Source organism: Hemiscyllium ocellatum, chromosome 3 (assembly GCF_020745735.1).
Source record: "Hemiscyllium ocellatum isolate sHemOce1 chromosome 3, sHemOce1.pat.X.cur, whole genome shotgun sequence".
Classification (NCBI taxonomy): Eukaryota; Metazoa; Chordata; class Chondrichthyes; order Orectolobiformes; family Hemiscylliidae; genus Hemiscyllium; species Hemiscyllium ocellatum.
In genome coordinates this window covers 99587043-99607967 of record NC_083403.1, presented here as the reverse complement: position 1 = coordinate 99607967, position 20925 = coordinate 99587043, and the positions used below count along the sequence as shown (strand labels likewise).

Genomic DNA, 20925 nt, shown 5'->3' with positions numbered 1-20925 from the left:
AATTTGGAAGAAATGAGCTGGTGGAACCTTGATGAAATACTTCCTCCAACTCAATTCTTTATCCCAGGGATGCTAAGGTTTACTGTATAATACGGAGAAAGTGAGGACTGCAGATGCTGGAGATCAGAGTTGAAGAGTGTGGTGTTGGAAAAGCACAGCTGGTCAGGTAGCATCCAAGGAGCAGGAGAATCAACATTTTGGCATAAGCCCTTCCACAGGACTGAGGATTGTGTGCTGGGGGACGGAGACTGAGAGATAAGTGGAAGGGGGTGGGGGGCTGGGGAGTTGGGGGGGGGGGGTGGCTGTGGGTTAAAGGTAACTGGGAACGGAATAAGTAGATGAAGGTGGGGTGCAAGTGATAGGTCAGAGAGGAGGGTGGAGCAGATAGGTGGGAAGGAAGATGGACAGGTAGAAACCTGCCTTCTTGAACGGTCCAACCTGCTCACCTTCCTTCCCACCTATCAGCTCAATCCTCCTCTCTGACCTATCACTTTCACCCCCACCATCATCTACCTATCGCATTCCCATCTATCTTTCTCCCAGCCCCAGCCCCCTTCCCTTTATCTCTCAGCATCTCCCCCCAACACCACCCACAAACCGCATTCTCGTTGAAGGGTTTATGCCTGAAATGTCGACTCTCCTGCGCCTTACTGTATAATATGTATGGTCAGAGACCAGGTAACCCAAAATAGGCCACCATAGATCTTCTAATGTTAGAAAGCAGTTACATCCCTCAGTTGAATTAGTAACTGAGCACTCAGTAACTTGTTAGGGTTAGTGAGGATATTCCTGCTGATTCTATTCTCCTACTGAAAAGGAAAATGAAAGTCCTCTCTGTCTAAGGTGTCTTGAGTAGAATGTATAAGGGGTAGGATGGATCAATAATGCTGTAAAAGGCTGCTGGTATGGACGTTATAGTGAAATATTCCTCTTACTTTTAACATACAAGCACACAAATTAGTAACTTATTTCTGCTCCTCAGTCTATTGAGCTTGCCCCACTATTCAATAAGATGTTGGCCAATCTGATTACTCCACATTTCTGCCTACCTCAGCATATGACACTCACCCACCCAAATCCATCCACTTTTCTTATCAAAGATCTATCCACCTTTGTCTGAAAATGGAGGATGAGAGTAACCAAGACATGTGAATCTCTGAGAGAATAAGTTTCACCTCATCTCTGAAAATAAGGGGCTACCAATTTAAAACAAACAGTGCTCCCTAGTTCTAGATTTTCCCACAAGTAGAGACATCTGCTTCATACTCACCCTGTCAAGACCCTCAGGATCTTCTAGGTTTCAATCAAATCACTTCTCACCACTTTCAAATTTTAGCAGGTACAAATCTAGACTGTCTAACTTTTCCTCAAAAGGCAACCCACCCAAATATGCAGGACTGTTGTGTGAGACCACTGAGCCACCATGCCGCCCTAAAAATAGCTGGGTATTGTTTTGAAGGACCACTGATATTTTAAATTTGAGAGGGCTCAGCTAAGATTTATTAGTTTATGATTGGAAAATTTGAGTTTTAAGGCGGTTGGGATTTTTTTCATTGGAGTGTAGGTGGTTGGGGAATGATCTTTGAGGTGGGAAGTGTAAAGCAAACAAGTTTGAGTTTATAGTTCTGGCTCAGAAATGACCAGACCGTTTTTCTGATGAGTGAACAAAAATAAGTTTCATAGAGAATCATAGAGTCATACAGATGGAAACAGACCCTTCGGTCCAACTTATCCACGCCTATTAATTTTCCCAAATGAATCTACTTCCACTTGCCTGCGTTTGGCCCATAAGACTTGAAACTTTTCCTATTTCTGTAGCTGTCCAAATGGCAGTTCATTCCACATATAAACCACCATGTGTGTGAAGAAGTTGTCCCTCAAGTCCTTTTTAAATCTTTCTCCTCTCACCTTAAAAATATGCCCCCAAGTTTGAACTCTCCCACCCTCGGGTAAAAGTCTTTATTATTCATATTATCTGTGCCTTCATGATTTTATAAACCTCAAAGATCATTCCCCAACTGCCTACACTCCAATGAAAAAAATCCCAGCCTCCTTAAAACTCAAATTTTCCAATCTTAAACTAATAAATGTTAGCTGAGCCCTCTCAAATTTAAAATATCAGTGGTCCTTCAAAACAACACCCAGCTATTTTTAGGGTGGCATGGTGGGTCAGTGGTTAGCACTGCTGCCTCACAACACCAAAGACCTGGGTTCGATTCCTGCCTCGGGCGACTGTTTGTATAGAGTTTGCACATTCTCACAGTGTCTGTGTGGGTTTCCTCCAGGTGCTCCAGTTTCCTCCCACAGTTCAAAGATGTGCAGGTTAGGTGAACTGGCCCACGCAAAATTGCCCATAGTGTTCAGGAGTATGTAGGTTAGGTGCATTAATCAGGGAAATTGTAGAGTAATAGGGTCGGGGCATGGGTATGGGTGGAATACTCCTTGGAGGGTTGGTGTGGACTTGTTGGGACAAAATTGCCTGTTTCCACACTGTAGGGATTCTACAAGCGCTGTATTATTAATTACATAAGCTTAATTACTGCAAAGGTAGAAGTGCAGCAATATTGTGAGCAAAACAAGATGCCTACAAACAGGAAAGGGGCAGCAATCATATTATTTATTTTAGAAAGGTTTGTTGAGAAGACAGAAGTCTTAGTCAGATCATCTTGGAGAATTCTTTGCTTTTTTCAAATAGTGTCCTGAGATCATCTATGTCCCATTGATGAAGGCAGACATTGCCTTAGTATACTGTTTAATCCAAAACAATATGATTGGAGAGCTCATGGGGAAGATCAGACATAACAGGTGCAATGTTCACTTTGGGGTGGGGAAACTAGAAGCAGGACTGATCATTGAATTGAGATACAGAATAGAATAATCAAACTGCTGGAGTGTTGACAGTAGGAGGTAGATAGAGGAGTAAACGTACTGGCAAATCTCTGAGATGTACAGATCGATAGGGGTTTCAGCTATCTCAATACTAACTAGCAAACAATGTGCATGAATGAGACACAGGGAACTGAACATTTAAAATGCTTTTAGGAGAATTTCTTTTGAGCCAGCACACAGGCCATCAGATAAGAGAGGGGCTAATTCTGGACTTCAGGGAATTGAGCTCGGCAGGTAGGAAAGGTATTAGTTGGGGACCATGTAGGTGGAAGTGATCATAATCCTATGAGATTTAAGGCATTTGTGAAAAGGAACAAAGGTAGTTCAGGAATGAAAGGTGTCAGCTGAGATGTAATTTTGCTAAAGTGGAAAAAACTGCTTCAAAATAAATCAGTGCCAGGTCAGTGCGAGGCCATCAAGGAGGAAACAGTAAAGGTTCAGAACAAGTATTCTTCCTTAAAGAAAAATGATGGGACTAACATATCTATCGACACATCGATGATAGGAGACTTAAGAGGAGAGGTTAAAGGTGATAGGCACTGACTCAGAATTAGAATGCCTTATAACACATGGCACCACTTCCATTATGAAGATAAACCTGTTGACTTCAAATGACATTTTATTAAAACCTGTTCTGATGTACTGCAAACCCATACATCCATTAATTGGAGTTTCATTGGTGCAGTTCCAAACTATTTGCAGAGAACAACATGCAGAAAGCCAGACGTTAACTCAAGGTAGGAATTGGATTGAGGTGGGCAAGGGGCAGAGAGTGTGTAGAGGCAGGGGTGTGGAAAGTGACAGACTACACAATTTCTGCACACCTTGTAATGGTTCCCTTTGAAACCAATTGATCAACCACCCAACCAAGGACAGCATCAATCAGGCAGCTCATTCACATGATGCCCATCATTAATGATCAGATCATTAGGGGTTCTTTCTCATGCATCCTCAACCTGAATTTACATTTGAAGAGGACTTTCTCAACTCTGAGACCAATTAAAGGACTATGCCACTTGCCCACAGTCTCCTCATACTTCCCTGCTCGCTGAAGCATTTGGTGTTAACACCATCTTGCTTTCTACCTGGGGACATAGCTTCAGTAACCTCACCAGGTCAGCAAGGATAAGTATACCTCGTCAATTCTTCATCTCTCTCTCTCTCTGAAAACCAACTCACACCACTCCTCTCATTCCCATCCTCAACATTCCAATAATTACCTTTCATCTTCCTCCACATTCTTTGGCTTAAATTAAAAACACACATTAACAGCTCAGGTTGAGAATGCTGACTACAGTTCGCATGGCACTACCTTCCTTTCACGCTTCCACAATTAACGATTCTGACAGAGCTCTTCCATCATTTCACATCGCTCAAACTACAACTATCACACACTCCCCACCCACACTATAACTTGTTTTTTCTCTACCTTTCAATAAATCCTCTGGCCCTGATACTGACTCGAAGATGGGGGAGAAGCATGCTGCAGAGTAGGGCGAAAAACAGAAATCCTGGGAATGGCAGGACTTCATTATTATTAAATGTCCCTTCCCAACTGGTATTCAAGCACAGTTAGGCTGGCCAGCTGACAGGAAGGAGACACAGCTGGACAAGGTCACAGGCTGCAAATCCCCAGAGATAACCCCCAAAAAACAGGGAAGACTGGAGTTGGAACAGTGGCCAAACTCCAGAAATCTGAACAGGAAGACGGAGATTTGGAAATGGACTGTCAGAGTAAGATGTGATAGAATGCTCCCCACTTGCCTGAATGGGTGCAGCTCAAACAAGACTAAAGAAGCTTGACACATTCAATAAAAAGCAGCTTGCTTGGTTAATACCACATCCATAAAACATTCACTCCCTCCACCACTAATGCTCATTAGCAGCTGTGTGTACATAGATGCACTGTAGAATTCCTTAGACAGCTCCTATCTAGAAGGACCAGGGCAGCAGATACATGGGTACATCATTACCTGCAAGTTCCTCACCATCCTGACTTGGAAATACAGCACCATTCCTGCCGTGTCACTGGGTCAAAATCCAGAATTTCCTCCCTCTAAAACACACAAACTGTAAATAGGAATGGGCAATTATTACTGGCTAGCCAGGTGCCTACATCATGTCAAGATCTGGACACCACAACCAATCTCAGCAATAGTGATCATCAAACTATCAGTGGTGATAAAAATCCATTTGCTTCACTAATGCCCTTCAGGAAAGGAAATCATCTACTCTTACCTAGTCTACATGTGATTCCAGATTCAGAACAATCTTGTTGGCTGTTAACTGCCCTCTGAAATGATCCTAACGAGTCATTCAATTCAAAGATAATTAGGAATCAATGATAAATGCCATCTAGCCAGTAACCCTCATATCCCATGAATTAATTAAAGGCAGATGACTGGGAAGGAGGGAAAGATCAAAACCTCTCTGTCAGTATATCTCCATTTTCATTCCTCCTCTCCACTCTCAACAAAGACCTGCCCAAACTTAATAGTGGACCAAACTTCCTCAGTGCCAGTTGCCAGTCTGTAGTTAAAAGCTCACAGGTCAGTATTGCTGAGCACGCTCTGGGTCATGCTGTTTCAGAGTCTGACCAATTCTCACCCGTCTTTCATTGTGTCCCAATTAGCTGAGTTATCTGGATGGCTGGTTTGCAATTCAGGCCAAGACATGCGTTCAATTCCTGCACCGATTGAGGTTATCAGAAAGGATTCTCCTCACCCCTTGCCTGAGGTGTGGTGACCTTCAAGTCAAACCACCGCCAGTTGTCTTTCTCTAATAAGCAGCGGCACTGTGGCCCAGTACGACTATGGTGACTTTCTTTAAAAATGCTGGAAAATGTGCCTCCCAAATGTCAAACTGTCAAAGGAAATCTGCCTCCCTTGCCCAGGCATTCTTAGGGGGCTCAAGTGGGTTGATGTTGCAAAATTAGCAAGGCTGGGAAATCCTGAAGATGGGTCCACAGTCTTAGAGTATGAGTTGACCAGTTAGGACTGAGATGAAGAAATGTAAACTGAGCTGTAGAGTATATTTAACATAGAATTTTGCTACTAAGGGAATGAAGAGATAATGGGGATAATGCAGCAAAGTCAAGTTGAAGCATATCAGCCATTTTCTTGTTCAACAATGGATCAGGCTTGAAGAGCTGAAAGCTCCTATTTATGATCCTATGTACATTTATCATGAAAAGTCACTTTCCCCCTTTAAAAAATTCTAACATTGTAAAAATTACACATTTATGCACTACAATTTTGCCCTTCCAGACAAAATATTGGTATAACTGCAGGGAGCAGTTAATGTCTTAGTTCACTCCCAGTACAGCTATTCCTTTCTGACTGCCATAGCAGAGACCAATTGCTTACAGCTTTCCTAAATCTACAACCTTGTGAAATATGGGCCCAGATATTTCAACAGACAAATTACTGGCAGAGCAGCACAGACTGGAGCTGTGCAGTTAACCCTATAGAATCCCAAGCACAGGAGATTCCTGGGAAATACCTGGGAAGGTGAAGGTTCCAGTGGACAAACCTGACACGTGTGATACTCTGACTGAACCTACCAATGGTAGAAAATTTAGAAGGCTTGCTGCAGTTTAGTCAATACTTACCCAGGAAAAGTTAGAATATTAAAAACTTTGTCTAACCCCTGGTTAACTACAAAACTAACATTCAAACTCACCACTCAATCCCCTCATCTACAGCTCCCCAAACCCCTGAGTGCTGCTTGATCTTTGATACCCAATGATAACACTCCACACCCATTCCCCACTAACACCACAAGCAATGTCACCTTAATCATATTTCTCCAACCCAACATGATTCCGCTTCCCCCTTCCCCTCCCAGGATCAGACACCCACACCACCAGCCTAAACTCCTGCTAGTGATATCACCAACCTGCAATTGACCCAAACCTCCTTCCCTCTCTGCTGGATCTGACAGGCCTTGCTAGCACTGGCCTGAATCTCTGGAGCCTACCATCACTACCACCTTGCCTCATCACAGCCTGAAGTCTCCACATCTGTCACTGACCCCAATACCTGAAACGTCTCTGCATCTGCCAGCCCTATCACCCATTCTTGGCATCAGCCTACACATCTTTACCTGGCATCTTAGCACCCAGCAACTTGGCATCCTCATACCCTACCTACCTAGCACCCTAGGACCAAATGGGGAGCCAGAACTGGAACTGGAACTATAATCAGACAAGTGGTGTGGCCCTGATGTGTAACCCAGTGCAGTAGGGGCATCAAACTTGTATCTGAGTGGAGCAGATTGATATTCCCATGTACCCTGTTCTCATCCCAATCTTGACTCTGCATTTAATTCATCTGTTGACAGGAACAGCGAGGCCTGAGAACTAAAGAATATTAACAACAGACCAGAAATGTTCCCAATCATATTGGAGGCAGGAAATATTCAGTGCAAACAACTCCTAATAGGGTTCATACACACATCATAAGATCACAACAACCTACTCAATTAAATCAATGCTGCATGTCACAGCAAGGCCTTCAACCAGTCTGACCTACTGAATCGAAACATGAATTGGTCTTTTTAGTCAGTATCATGACTAATACACTATTTCAGTTGTACCTGTTTGTTTAAGCATTTGTTTAACACAACATCAGGCCAGATCTCACTGCACCAAGGATCATGTAATCCATCCATTACATAGGTAATTATAGTGAAAGAGGAAAGAGGCCAGCCATATGGAGCCCAGAACATGAGTTACCTGATTGGGGCTGTTAACATGGGCCAATCAGGGAGCCTTGGCCGAAAGATATACACAGGAGAGCCACTCGGGTGTTTCCTTTCTTCCTGGTGGTGGAAATTAAATAAAGATTTGTGCACCTTGTGTCTCTCACTGTGTCTCACAACTGCACACACACACACCATGGGTGCTGGGGAAAAAATAAGCACTAACGCAGTTAGGCGGTAGTGGGGGGTTAATATAAAAAAAAAGAAAAAGAAAAAAAAAACAGAGGCATGTCAGCAAAGAAAATAAATAAATAATTAAAAAGAAGTGTCTCTGCTCCTGGGCCTGGCCAAACTGGCCATAAACAGGTCCAGGCAGCGGGCCGTGGAAAAGAAAATAACCAGGAGATTTCCCCTTCACTGTTTTGATCACACAGCATTGCCCTTTGATGTGAAGGGCACTGCTTGTCACAGGCCACTCGAAAAAAAAATATACAGGAGAGTCAGGGGTTCTGTTCACTCCAGGCGCTGGCACTGAATGAGCTGGTTCAGTGTCTTGGTGGTGGGATTTTGGCCTTTGTGGAGTTATTTCAGCATTTTACTGATGCCATCATGTTAGGTTTTACTTAACTAATTGTTTATGGGAAGAATTGCCCATCTGTAATTGTTCTTAAGAAGTTGATGGTGAGCAATCCTCTTGAACTGCTGTAGTCCCTCTGAGTACTCCCACAATGTCCTTATTCTAGGATTTCAACCCAGCGACAAGAATGAACAGCGCTATATTTCCAAGTCAGGATGGTAAGTGGCTTTGGAGAGAAACTTGCAGCTGGTAAAGTTCTCATGTGTCTGCTATTTTTGGCCCTTCTACATGGCATGTGTCATGGGTTTGGAAGGTGCTGTTGAAGGTACTTTGGTGAATTTCTGCAGTATGAGCTCCAGATGGTAGGTAAGATCATGGGGTACTTGGGATCTTGGAAATTGGTGATGGTAGTTTGGGAGGTGGGTTGGGATTATTGAGACACTTTGCTCAGTATTAGATAGGCTTGTTAATCCACCTCAAATGGTTTAAATTTTCATGGAAAACTTTGGCCAGATTCTAATCAAAACATTTTCTCAAATCACCAATGGCTGTTGGGATGGCAGCATTTAACATTTTATTCACCTTACTGGAGACCAGGAACACTATGATGGTCTTTTGAATCTAACAATGAGGTTCTAAAATGATAGGAAATGAAGGAGGTGTTTGTCTGAGTTCCAGGATATCATAAAAAGCCTGCCCAAGTTTAGACAGGTGCTATTATCAAGACTATGTCACATGAAAAAAAATCTTCTAGTTCTCATATTTTGAAAATAATGCAAAAACGATGAGCTGAATTTAATAAAATAGTTGTTCAGAAACATGATTTGCATTTCTATAGCGCCTTTCATGCCATCCGAATGAGGGCCAATTAAGTTATCTGGAATTCTGTTATTATCCATAAACACCACATTGATAATGATCACTGCGACCCCTAAGCACAGGAGCTTTGCTGGTATGCTAGTGCAGCACAGCCAGAGTGCTGTTCTGTCGGAGGTATTGTCTTCCCTTAGTTCTTGCCTCCTGCTTGGGATTGTTTTACACTGATAATGATGACTGTTTGATTAACAAGATTTGTTAACAACTCCATTATGACTGCATCATGGGCTAACAGAATGGGAGAAGGCAGGCAAACTAAATGAATTCAGCCTTCATCTTTTTTGCAATTTCCAACCCAGATAGACAAATGGGGACAGAAAGAAGAAAATAAGAATAATTTAAAAATAAATGCAATTGGACAGAATTAGTGTACTTTAGGGCTATATTAGATGGATGAAAAGAAATGGTCCAATAGTGTACTTCATCCACAACAATCTATAATCACTCTTTCTTAGTTTGTTAACTACGTTTTTAATTCCCCAAAATTCAAAACTATCACTTTTCAAACAGCAACCATTTCCTAACTATTCTTATAACAGCTATTCACATTCCTGACCAGATATTCATTTCATAACGATATTGATTGACACAAGCACAGCGAAGTGAGATGAATGGCAATTCAGCAAGTAGAAACAGGAATATGTAAAATTGGACTCGAAATGATGGGCAATTTCATGGAGAATTATCACAACATTTGTCATATTAGTTAATATTATGATAGCTAGAATTCTACACAACAGTCCATTTTTTAAAAGAAGTTTTTTTATCAATTTTACGTAGAGTATACATCACTTGTCCGGGAGAACACTGATCACTTCTGAATCAGTGTGAAATTATTCATTTTTGCAACTTGTCATTAACTGTGTATTACGTACAAAACGTTTTTCAGCTTTTTGAGGAAATGTCACAAGCAGTAAACTGAATGTTTTTTTTGCAAATTCCACAGATAGCACCGAACTTAAAGTAGCTTTTCTTCTTAAAGTCATATATAGAATGTTTTATTCACCTATTCTTTTTCTATCATTAACTGTAAACCTTATGCTATTTCAATTTGCATTAACAACACTAGTCCACTTTTTCATTAAAAAGGTGACTTGTACAAGGCTTGACTTTGAAGGTTGTTTGGTGACAACATTCCAAATTTCTACGTTTTGTGAAGAAACGTCTCCTGATGTCACAATGGCCCAGCCTTGCTTTAATTTTCAAGTCGTATTGAACTAATGCTGCATTATGGACAGAATGGCCTCTTCTGTACCATAACATTTTTTCAAATTCTGTGCTTTGCATAATGAAGCTTGGTGACTTGGCTTTCTATGTTGCATTCTCACTATCAGCATTGTTTAAGCTTGGCTTAAATCACTATGGGGCAGAAAGATGAGATTGACCCCAACAACTAGCTCAGCTGATTGGTTAAGCACCATGACCAAGCCATGTAGTCTATTGAGTCAACCAGCCTACAGGAGAAAAGTCATCATACAAACTTGATTGAGCTTTTTGAGGAAGCTACCAAAAAGATAGATGATGGCAGTACAGTACATGTTGTTTAATTGGATTTTAGTAAAGCCTTTAACAACTTTCCACATGGTAGACTAACTGGTAAGGTTAGGTCACATGGGATTCAGGGTGAGCTTACCAATTGGATACATAGTTCTCTTTATGGTAAGAGACAGAGTAATAGTGGAGGGCTGTTTTTTGAACTGGAGACCTGTGACCAGAAGTGTTCCACAGGGATCAGTTCTGGGTACTCTTTTGTTAGTCATTTATATAAATGATTTGTATGAGAATATGGAAGGCATGGTTAGTAAGTTTGCAGGCACCAAAATTGATGGCATAATAGACAGTGAAGGAGTGTCAAATGGGTCAGTGGGCTGAAAAATGGCAGATTGAATTCAATCTGGATAAATGCGAGGTATTTCATTTTGGTACAGCAAACAAGAGTAGGCGCTAACTAATTTTGAGAAGATTTGTAGCTCAGGTTGAAGTGGATGTAGGTTTGCTCGTTGAAGTGGAAGGTTCAGTTTCAGATGTTTCAACACCATACTAGGTAACATCTTCAGTGAGCCTCCAGACAATGCACTGCAGATGTTTCCTGCTTTCTATTTGGGTTTCCTTAGAGTGGTGATGTCATCCCCTGTGGTGATGTCATTTCCTGTTCTTTTTCTCAAAGGTGGTAAATGGGGTCCAAGTAAATGTGTTTGTTGCAAGAGTTCTGGTTAGAATGCCATGCTTCTAGGAATTCTCGTGCACGTCTCTGTTTGGCTTGTCCTAGGATGGACGTTTTGTCCCAATCGGAATGGTGTCCTTCCTTCACTGTATGTAAGGACACTGGTGAGAGAGGGTCATGTCGTTTTGTGGCTAGTTGATGTTAATGTATCTTGGTGACTAGTTATCTCCCTGTTTGTCCAATGTAGTGTTTGTTACAGTTTTTGCATGGTATCAGACAGGTAGTCGCACCAACATTAAGCAGGATAAAAGTAGGAACACACTCAACATACAAGAAAAGAAAGCACTAAAAGACTAAAGAAAACATTGTTATCCAACCTGCAGACAAACGAAGCTTGACAGTCATTTTAAATGAAAGACTACATTGAAAAGGTGAACGTACTACTGCCAGATACCAACACTTACCAACAAGTGGTGATAGACCTAACCCCACATCTAGAGAACCGAATCAGAGCCCTACTCAAAACACTTCAGAAATCTGGAGAACTAAATAAGACCAACATCCAAAAATGAAACTAGATGGATCCAGCACACCACATTTCTGCAGATTACCCAAAATCTACAAACCAGGAGTCTCCCCTCAGACCCATAGTCTTTGGTGTAGCTCCTTGACCAGTCTGTAAGTTTGTGTTCCAGGTAATGAGACTATGATACTTAGTAGAAGGCTCACGCCACTCTATCCACTCCACCCAAGAATTCCTGAAGAGCAAAGACACTAATATAGAAAAGGATGAAATGATGGTTTCCTTTGATGTAAAACCCCTGTTCACATCAATCAACATCAACCTGGCCATGGAAACACTGACTTCAATATTAAACAACCCAAAGACACATATACCAAACACCACCAACTTTATCATCAAGGACAGTATCATCAAGCTAGTGGACCTATGCCTTACCACTGACTTCACCTTCAACACTAAAAGCCTACAGACAAACCATTCGAACACCCATGGGATCTCGATATCAGGATTCTTAGCAGAGACAGTAATGCAGAGACTCAAAACAAACAAGCCAACCTTCCAACCTACACTCTGGGTCCGCTACATGGATGACACCTTTGCCATCACTAAACGAAACAAATTAGAGAAAACATTCAACACCATCAATAATACCCTTACTGGCATAAAATCACTAAAAGAGGAAGAAAACAACAACAAACTGCCATTCCTAGATGTCATAGTAGAGCGAACAGCCAATGGGGAGCTTCAAACCAGCGGCTACAGGAAAACAACACACACAGACCAAATATTGAACTACAGAAGCAATTATCCCAACAACCACAAACAAAACTGCATCAAAACATTAGTCCAATTATCCATCACACACTGCAGTACAGAGGAACTATGTAGACCAGAGTGTATTAAAAAAGAATGGTACTAAATGAACACAGTCTGCTGATTTCACAGTAACAAGCCCAAACAAGCAGACAAAATGCATCCAGAAACCTTAGCCATTCTCCCCTATATCAAAGACATCTCGGAAATGACTACTCAAACCCCTTGGCATCATGGCAGCTCATGAACCCACCAACACACTAAAACAGCAGCTAATGAACTTGAAAGACCCTATACAGACCAAACTAATGTCATTTACAAAAGACCGTGCAAGGACTGGAACAAACATTGGACAAACAGGCAGAAAACTAGCCACCAAGATACATGAACATCAACTAGCCACAAAACGACATGACCCTCTCTCACTAGTATCCTTACATAGAGATAAGGAAGGACACCACCTCGACTGGGACAACACATGCATCGTAGGACAAACCAAACAGAGACATGCACGAGAATTCCTAGAAGCATGGCATTCCAACCGGACCTCGAGCAACAAACACATTGACTTGGACCCCATTTACCATCCCCTGAGAAAACTAACAAGAAATTACATCACCATAGGAAATGACATCACCACAGGAGATGACATCACCACCCTAAGGAAACCCAAACATATAAATAGAAAGCAGGAAACATCAGCAGTGTGTTGACTGGAGGCTCACTAAAGATGTTACCCAGTGTGGTGACGAAACGTCTAAAAATTAATCCTTCCAGCTCAGCAAGCAAACGTACAATTAATAGTAGGGGCTTGGATAGTGTTGTAGAACAGAGGTGCAGGTATATAACTCTTTTTTACTTTTGTACCACGTATAGACATGGTGGTTAAAAAGGCATTTAGTGTGCTTGCCTTCATTGCTCAGTCCTTTGTGTAAAGGAGTTGGGAAGTCATGTTGAGGTTGTACAGGACATTGGTGAAGACTCTTCTGCAATACCATGTCCGGTTCTGGTTGCCCAGTTATGGGAAGGATATTATGAAGCCGGAGAGAGATCAGAAGAGATTTACCAGGATGTTGCATGGTATGGAAGGTTTGAGTTATAAGGAAAACCTGGACAGGCTGTGACATTTTTTTCACTGGAACATGGGAGGTTGAGGGACCTGATAGAAGTTTATAAAATAATGTGAGGTTGTTCTCTTTTCCCTAGGATGGGGATTTCAAGATCAGTGGGCATATTTTTAAGTTGAGAGGAGTGAAATTTAAAAAGGACATGACAACCAATTTTGATTTAAGACAAAGGGTGGTTTGCATGTGAAATGAACTTCCTAACATTTGGATAAATACAGGAATAGAAAATTAAGGCTATATGCACAATTTTATCAATCAAATGTTATTTTAGTGGGCCAAATATTCAAGTTCTCACAATTTTATCTTTGAGGTTTAAGATGGCCACTCTCTTAACGGTTAATCCCTGGAATTTATGGTTAATCTGCTGCTAACAATGCACAGAGGTAGTTTGTAAATGCTTGCAATACCGTTTCCTAAATTTGCTGGAACAAAATGGATGTGTTTGACAGACTACTGAACAGACCCCCTTGTTTCCAAGCTCCAATTTTTGACATTCATTGTAAAGAAAAGACTTGCACTGATGTAACACTTTTCAGATCCACCAGATGTTTCAAAGTGCTTTATAACCAGTGAAGTGCTTTTTGAAGCATAGTCACTGTAACACTGCAAGAAACACAACACCCAGTTTGCATGCAGCAAGCTCCCACAAACAGCAATGGGATATTGGGTAGACATGTTTTTTAGTGATGTTGATTAAAGAATAAATGTTGATCAGGACTCCACAGAATATTCCCCTGATCTTCCTGAAAATAGTGCAACACAATAACTCATATCCGTTTGAACAAGTAGGTAGGGCATTACTTTGACATCTCATCTAAGAAACAGCACTGCCAACAGCCCATGCAGCACTGCACTGGAGTGGCAGTCTTGATTTTTGTATTCAAGTGGGACTTGAATTCCAAAAGCTTCTGATTCAGCAGTTACAGCATTATCAACTGGATCATGGAACTGAGATGTGGCCTGGGAGGGGTTGTAAAGACTGACAGGTTTGTTGAAAAATTCATTCCCCTTAAAGGGGTCACCAAGAGTACAGGCTTCAGTAACTATAGTGAGGATACCCTTCCAAATTGATCTGAAGTGCATTTAATTTCAAAGAAATGGATACCAAACCAAATCATTTCAAAACATTATGGAGTGAATTTTTTTTTTCAAATTTGAAGAGAATTAAAGAATCTGTTAAAATAATGGATCGAACATGGATCCCAATGGTCCAATCCATTTCAAAAATCTATTTTCATTGGCGGAGGAAAGGGTTGGACATTGCACCCAAAGGGAGAAATCTAAACTTAACAGAGCCAAATTAATTCAGCGTTGAATTCTAACAGTGCCTATTTTCACTGTAGCAAGGGCCTTAAACGAGTGTGAGATACAAATTTACGTATTATGTGTAGGGGTTCTTCAAGCATGCATAAGGTCCATAGAAATGTCAAATTGAAAACAAATTAATTCATTAACAAATCTAAAAAAGGCTGCCTATGTCACTGAGTTGAAAAATCTATTCTCACAATTACAATAACTGTTGGTTGACATTGTCCCAAGAGCTGTCATTCCAGTATCAAGAACTAACATGAGGCAAACATTGTCTATTGCCTATGATTAAAAATTCAACACAGCATATCAAATCACAAATATGACCAAGATAGTTTCAACAAATTTCAGCAATAGCTCAGACATTATCAACACTGCATGTCATCAAATCTAGTTAAAACTGTACGAGGGATTCCAATTCTTCTCTTTTGAAAATCCCATCAAAAGCTGGACATCATTAATTGCCTCAATGACCACTCACTTTCTGATGGGTTACTCTCCTTCCAGGGACTAAGTTCCATTGAAGCTGGGTTTCAGTACCAATTCTCAGTTATAACACCAAGTTTCAAAGACAGTTTGTTTCACCAAGCCAGTACTGCCTTTAAGATTTCTTTTCTTGAGAAATAATCTTGCTCAGCCGCACCAACTGGCCTCAAGGACTTGTTCTGAGTCCTAACTGCTTTGGCTGTGTTGTAACTGTACAGAATGATCAAATAGCTCCTGAGATTCCTTTCTGTGTGACAACTCCACAAAATTAGTGGCTTTCTCAACAGTAACAGTACTTATCCTGCATAAAGTCTGCTTCTGTCTTCTAGTTGTGTTATTGCCTTTGACTCCAACTAATTTTGACCTGTACTGCAATGATATTGAACTGTTCCGAGTAACCCATTGAAAACGTCATCCTTGTTACTTGGTAGTATTAAAAATGACTAATGTTTTGGAGCAGTCAAATGTAGTGATCCCTTTGAACTCTTCAGTCACTGAATCTTCACTCCATTCTATTTTCATTTGAATGAATTTGTTTCTGATGAGTTAATAGTGTGACACAAAATGCAAATATGTAGATTGGGCTGTGTAGTGAAAGGGCACATTGAATGCCGAGGATTAGGGTGTTCCACTTTGAGATGGGAATAGTCAGTTATATTATTTTTTGACATTCTTTGTGGTGGGTTGACGGGGATGAGATGGAATTGAGTTTGTGGATTCGTTAAGCAGCTCTGAGCTGGAAATGGAGCCAAACGACTCAAGTGTGCTCTTTAACATTGATCCAGTTTGTTAACTCTCACCCTTCAACTCCACCAATTGGTCATACTGTCTCTATGCCTATAAGATACTCAGTGATCCCTGCAGACACAATCACATCCATTGGAACACCATCACCTGGGGGTTCCTCTCCAAGTTACACACATTCTAATTTGGAACTATTACCAAGTCAGAATCTTGGAACTTCCTCTGGTTGCCCTTCTAAAGGAGAGATATTGTTAAACTTGAGAGGGTACAGAGAAGACTTACAAGGATGTTGCCAGGATTGGAAGGTTTGAATTAAAGGGAGAGGCTGAGGGATCTAAGATGGCGGCGATCTGAGAAGATCACACTGCCGAGCTTCGCATCGCAGCAGGAGCAGGACGGTTCTTTAACCCACCCAACCCGGGTCATCAGGATTTCTTGGGGCGTTGGAAAGATTGTGGAGCCCCAGGAAACATTTAAAAATTGACTTACCTGTATTTAAGTGTCCAGAAATGCCTAAAAAAGGGAGGAGGAGCATCTGAGGCTGGGCCTGCAGCTCAGCCTGTAGCAGCCTCGGAGCCGATTACTCTCCAGAACCTGGAGAACCAGCTCTTGAAATCTCGCGAGATGTTGGGGAAACAGATTGAAGAGAAGCTGGCTCCAGTCTCTCTCATGCTGCAGAAGCATGAGCAGCAACTGGGAGACCTGGAAAAGAGGATGGATGAGGTGGAGCACAATGTCACAGTGGTGGAAGCTGATGCCAGTTCATTCAAGGATGAGATCCAAGCCCTGAAGACGCAGGTTCGTAATTTGCGTGACCAAGTGGATGATCTTGAAAAGAGGGGCAGGAGAAAAAACATTTGGATCATCGGTCTGCCTGAAGGTAAGGAAGGTGAGCGGCCTGCAGAATTTGTTGAAGATTGGCTTCCGAAATTCCTTGACTTGGAGACTGGCATGAGAGGATTGAAAATACAGAGGACTCACCGGGTTGCAACACGGAGGTCGAGTCTGTGTCAACGTCCTCGTCCTTTCCTGGTGCGGTTCCATCATTACCGGGATAAGGAGAGTGTCATGGAGGCCTCCAGACTCCAGGGGTAGGATCCAAAGGCTCTAATTTACGAGGGGTCTAAGATCATGTTTTTTCAGGACTTTTCAGCAGTGGTGATCCAGAAACGAAAATCCTATGATGGTGTCGAGAGAAGACTGAAGGAGCTTGGGATTCAGTACTCCCTGAGATATCCGGCAGTGCTTCGGATCACCTTAGATGGATCCGTGCATCTCTTTGACACATCGGAGAAGGCAAGAGACTTTGTGGACAAACTAACCTAATTTAAACAATTGTAGTATGTATACATATTGTTGCTTGGGTATGTGTTTATCATTCTGTAAAAGAAACGGAGGAAATCCAGTTGGAGCTTTGTTTTTCCCCTTTTTTTCCCTCTATTGATAATAATTTGTTTCAAACTATGTCTGGCAGTGGTTAAGATGTACATTTTCAATTTCTAAGTTGGGTCATACCAAAGGATGGGTGGGCTATTTATTCCCCTTTTTTTATTCAAAGAATGTTTTTTATTCATATTGATATTCCTTGGGGTGTTTATTCTTTTTAGCCTGTGCTTCCAATGCAGCTCTAGCTGAGAGAAGTGAAGGTGGATGAGATGGTTAGATAGGAGAAAGTGAGGACTGCAGATGCTGGAGATCAGAGCTGAAAATGTGTTGCTGGAAAAGTGCATCAGGTCAGGCAGCATCCAATGAGCAGGAGAATCGACATTCCAGGCATGAGCCCTTTTCCAGCAACACGTTTTCAGCTGAGATGGTTAGATGCCTATTTATGGGCAATTTGGGATGGGTAGTTGCCGCCTCTGGGCAGGGGGTGGGTTCCCCTACTCAGCGCTATTGGAGCTTTATATGTTGGTTTGTTTTCTGGTTTTTGTTTTTATTTTTAATAATTTTGTATGTTTGTTAAATGTAGTGGTTTTAGTTTATGTAGTTTTTATATTTGGTGGACCTTGTGACACTAAAGCTGTGGTTTGGGTTTGGGTTCCTCCTCTCTGGAATTTAAATGTAATTGCAGATGATTATGGCTAATGATTTGATTAAATGATGTACCTGGAATATCAAGGGAAGTCACTCACCAATTAAGAGGAAGAATGTACTCTTGAGTTTTAGAAAGGAGAAGGTGTATATTGCTTTGTTACAGGATACACATTTGGATAACAAGGAGCATCTGAAATTACAGCAGAATGGCCTTGACCGAGTTTATTTTTCATCATTTAATACCAGAAGTAGAGGAGTGGCTGTATTGGTTAGGAAAAATCTCTCATTAAAATTGTTGGAATGTGTTAAAGATATATTCTTAAAGCCTTGATAAATGGGGAAGAATATGATATTTTAAATATTTATTGTCCCCCAGCTCATCCTCTTAAATTCTTGTTAGATACTTTTTCTAAACTGATAAGTCTCAAGTCTCGGCACATCATTATAGGGGAAGATTTTAACTGCCTCATGGACCCCACAGTAGACAGGTTGCCTAAAGGTCCCTCGATACCCTCTGGACAAACTAAACAGTTATTTGGGTTTGTGTAGGGAATTAGGGTTGGTGGATGTCTGGAGGTGTCTCCACCCTACAGGTAGGGATTTCATGTTTTTCTCCAATCCGCATAGATGTCACACGAGGATTGATTTTTTTTTCTGACTCCTGCGGTAACCCTGGATCTGGTGGCATCCTGTACGATTGGTAATATTGCCATCTCTGATCATGCTCCAGTGTACCTCATGGTTAAGATTAAGGATGTTACAGTGGATTCAAGGTGCTGGCGAATGGACCCCTTTATTCTCATGGACAGCAAGTTTGTGGAGTATTTCTCGAGGGAATTTCAGGCATTCCTAGACATCAACATAGGCTCGGTTGATAGCTCATCTGTTCTCTGGGAAACTGCCAAAGCTTATGCCAGGGGGTTAGTTATTTCATATTCCACCAGTAGGAAGTGGCAGAAGGGTGAGCAGCAACATCTCCTTGAAGCACATTTGAAGGCAGCCAAGAAGGCCTATTCTGACAGGTCCTCATTGGTCAAACTACAGAAGATTACGGCACTGCGGTCTGCACTAAATTCCGTGCTCACGCAGATGGCAAAGAAGGAGCTGGCTTTTGCAAAGCAAAGGTCATAAAGGCATGGTGACAAGCCAGGCAAATACTTAGCATACTTTGCCAGAAAGAGAAGTGCCCCACAAACCAACACAGTGATTAGGGAAGGGTCTGGGAACCTAACATGTGATTCTAAAAAGATTAATGTGGCGTTCCAGAGATTCTACTCTAAGTTATATCAATCTGAGAATTGTGAGGAGGGGCAGGCCAAAGTGGAATCTTTTTTAGCGATCTGAAGCTCCCAAGTGCGACTCCTGAACAATAGTCCTTTCTCAATGCCTCATTATCACCTCAAGAAGTGCAGAAAGCTGTGAGGCAGCTTCAGAGTGGAAAGGCACCCGGTCCTGATGGACTTCCCAGTGAATTCTATAAGGAATTTATAAGTATACAGTCAGGCCTGATGCTGAATATGTTTAATGATTCATACAGTCATGTTTGTCTCCCACCATCTCTGAAAGAGGCCAATATTTCACTTATCCTTAAAAAAGGGAAGGATCTGGAAGACTGTGCTTCATACAGGCCCATCTCGCTCTTAAATGTGGACTTTAAGATCGTCTCTAAGGCTCTTGCGTTAAGGCTGGAGACTGTGTTACCCACTATTATTAAAGAGGATCAGACGGGCTTCATAAAGGGTCGCAGATCCTCCAATAATGTTAGGACGTTGCTCAATGTAATTCAAGCATGCCAACAGCAGTCAATACAGGGATTGGTGATTTCTTTAGATGCAGAGAAGGCATTTGACCCGAGTTGAGTATCTTTTCTAAACTCTAGACTGGTTTGATCTGGGCAAAGTTTTCATAAGATGGGTAAAGCTTCTCCACAGTGTACCTCTCGCGGTGGTCATTACCAACGATCAAGCAATTTTGATATTTCTCAGGGCAGCCAGCAGGGCTGTTCCCTTTCACCATTACTTTTTACGTTGGTGATTGAACCATTGGCAGAGGCCATTTGTGGGGATCTCAATATATCAGCTCCAGAAGTGGGGTCAAAATTACATAAGATCTCGCTGTGTGCAGACGATGTTCTAATTTTCTTGACAAATCCAGCAGTCTCAGTGCCTTGCCTGATACAATGCATTCACGCATTTGGCGCTTTTTCAGGGTATAAGATTAATCTTGCTAAATCAGAGGCTATGCCTATGGGTGGTCTTATGAAAGAGTGCACTCTTGAGAGTGACTATAGATTCCCATTTAGATGGTCACAGGGGGGTTTGTGTATTTGGGCATATTCATTACTCCAGTTCTGGATTGGCTGTTCAAAGCCAATTTTACTCAATTATTTGAAAAAATTAAACAAGATCTCCAAAGATGGGAGGCACTTCCAGTCTCATGGTTGGGTCAGATAGCGCTCATTAAGATGAATATTCTCCCTCGTTTGCTATACCCTATAGAGATGCTCCCCCTGATTTTCAATAAGCAAACATTCAGGAAACTGAACAGTTGGTTCAGCTCTTTTATCTGGAACCTCATTAAATTAGTCAAACTGCAATTGCCTCACAGATTGGGGGGGGAGTAGACCTTCCAGACATTAAAAATTACCAATTGAGCTCGTTTTTGGCCTACGTAAGTGATTGGG

The 20925-nt window shown here is 41.6% G+C and overlaps 1 protein-coding gene across 2 annotated transcripts in view; it reads right to left on the bottom strand.

The window, feature by feature from the left end:
- LOC132807012 (KH domain-containing, RNA-binding, signal transduction-associated protein 2-like) overlaps positions 1-20925 on the bottom strand; it is a 556391-nt gene that overhangs the window by 274824 nt on the left and 260642 nt on the right. The gene's annotated exons all lie outside the window — the stretch shown is intronic.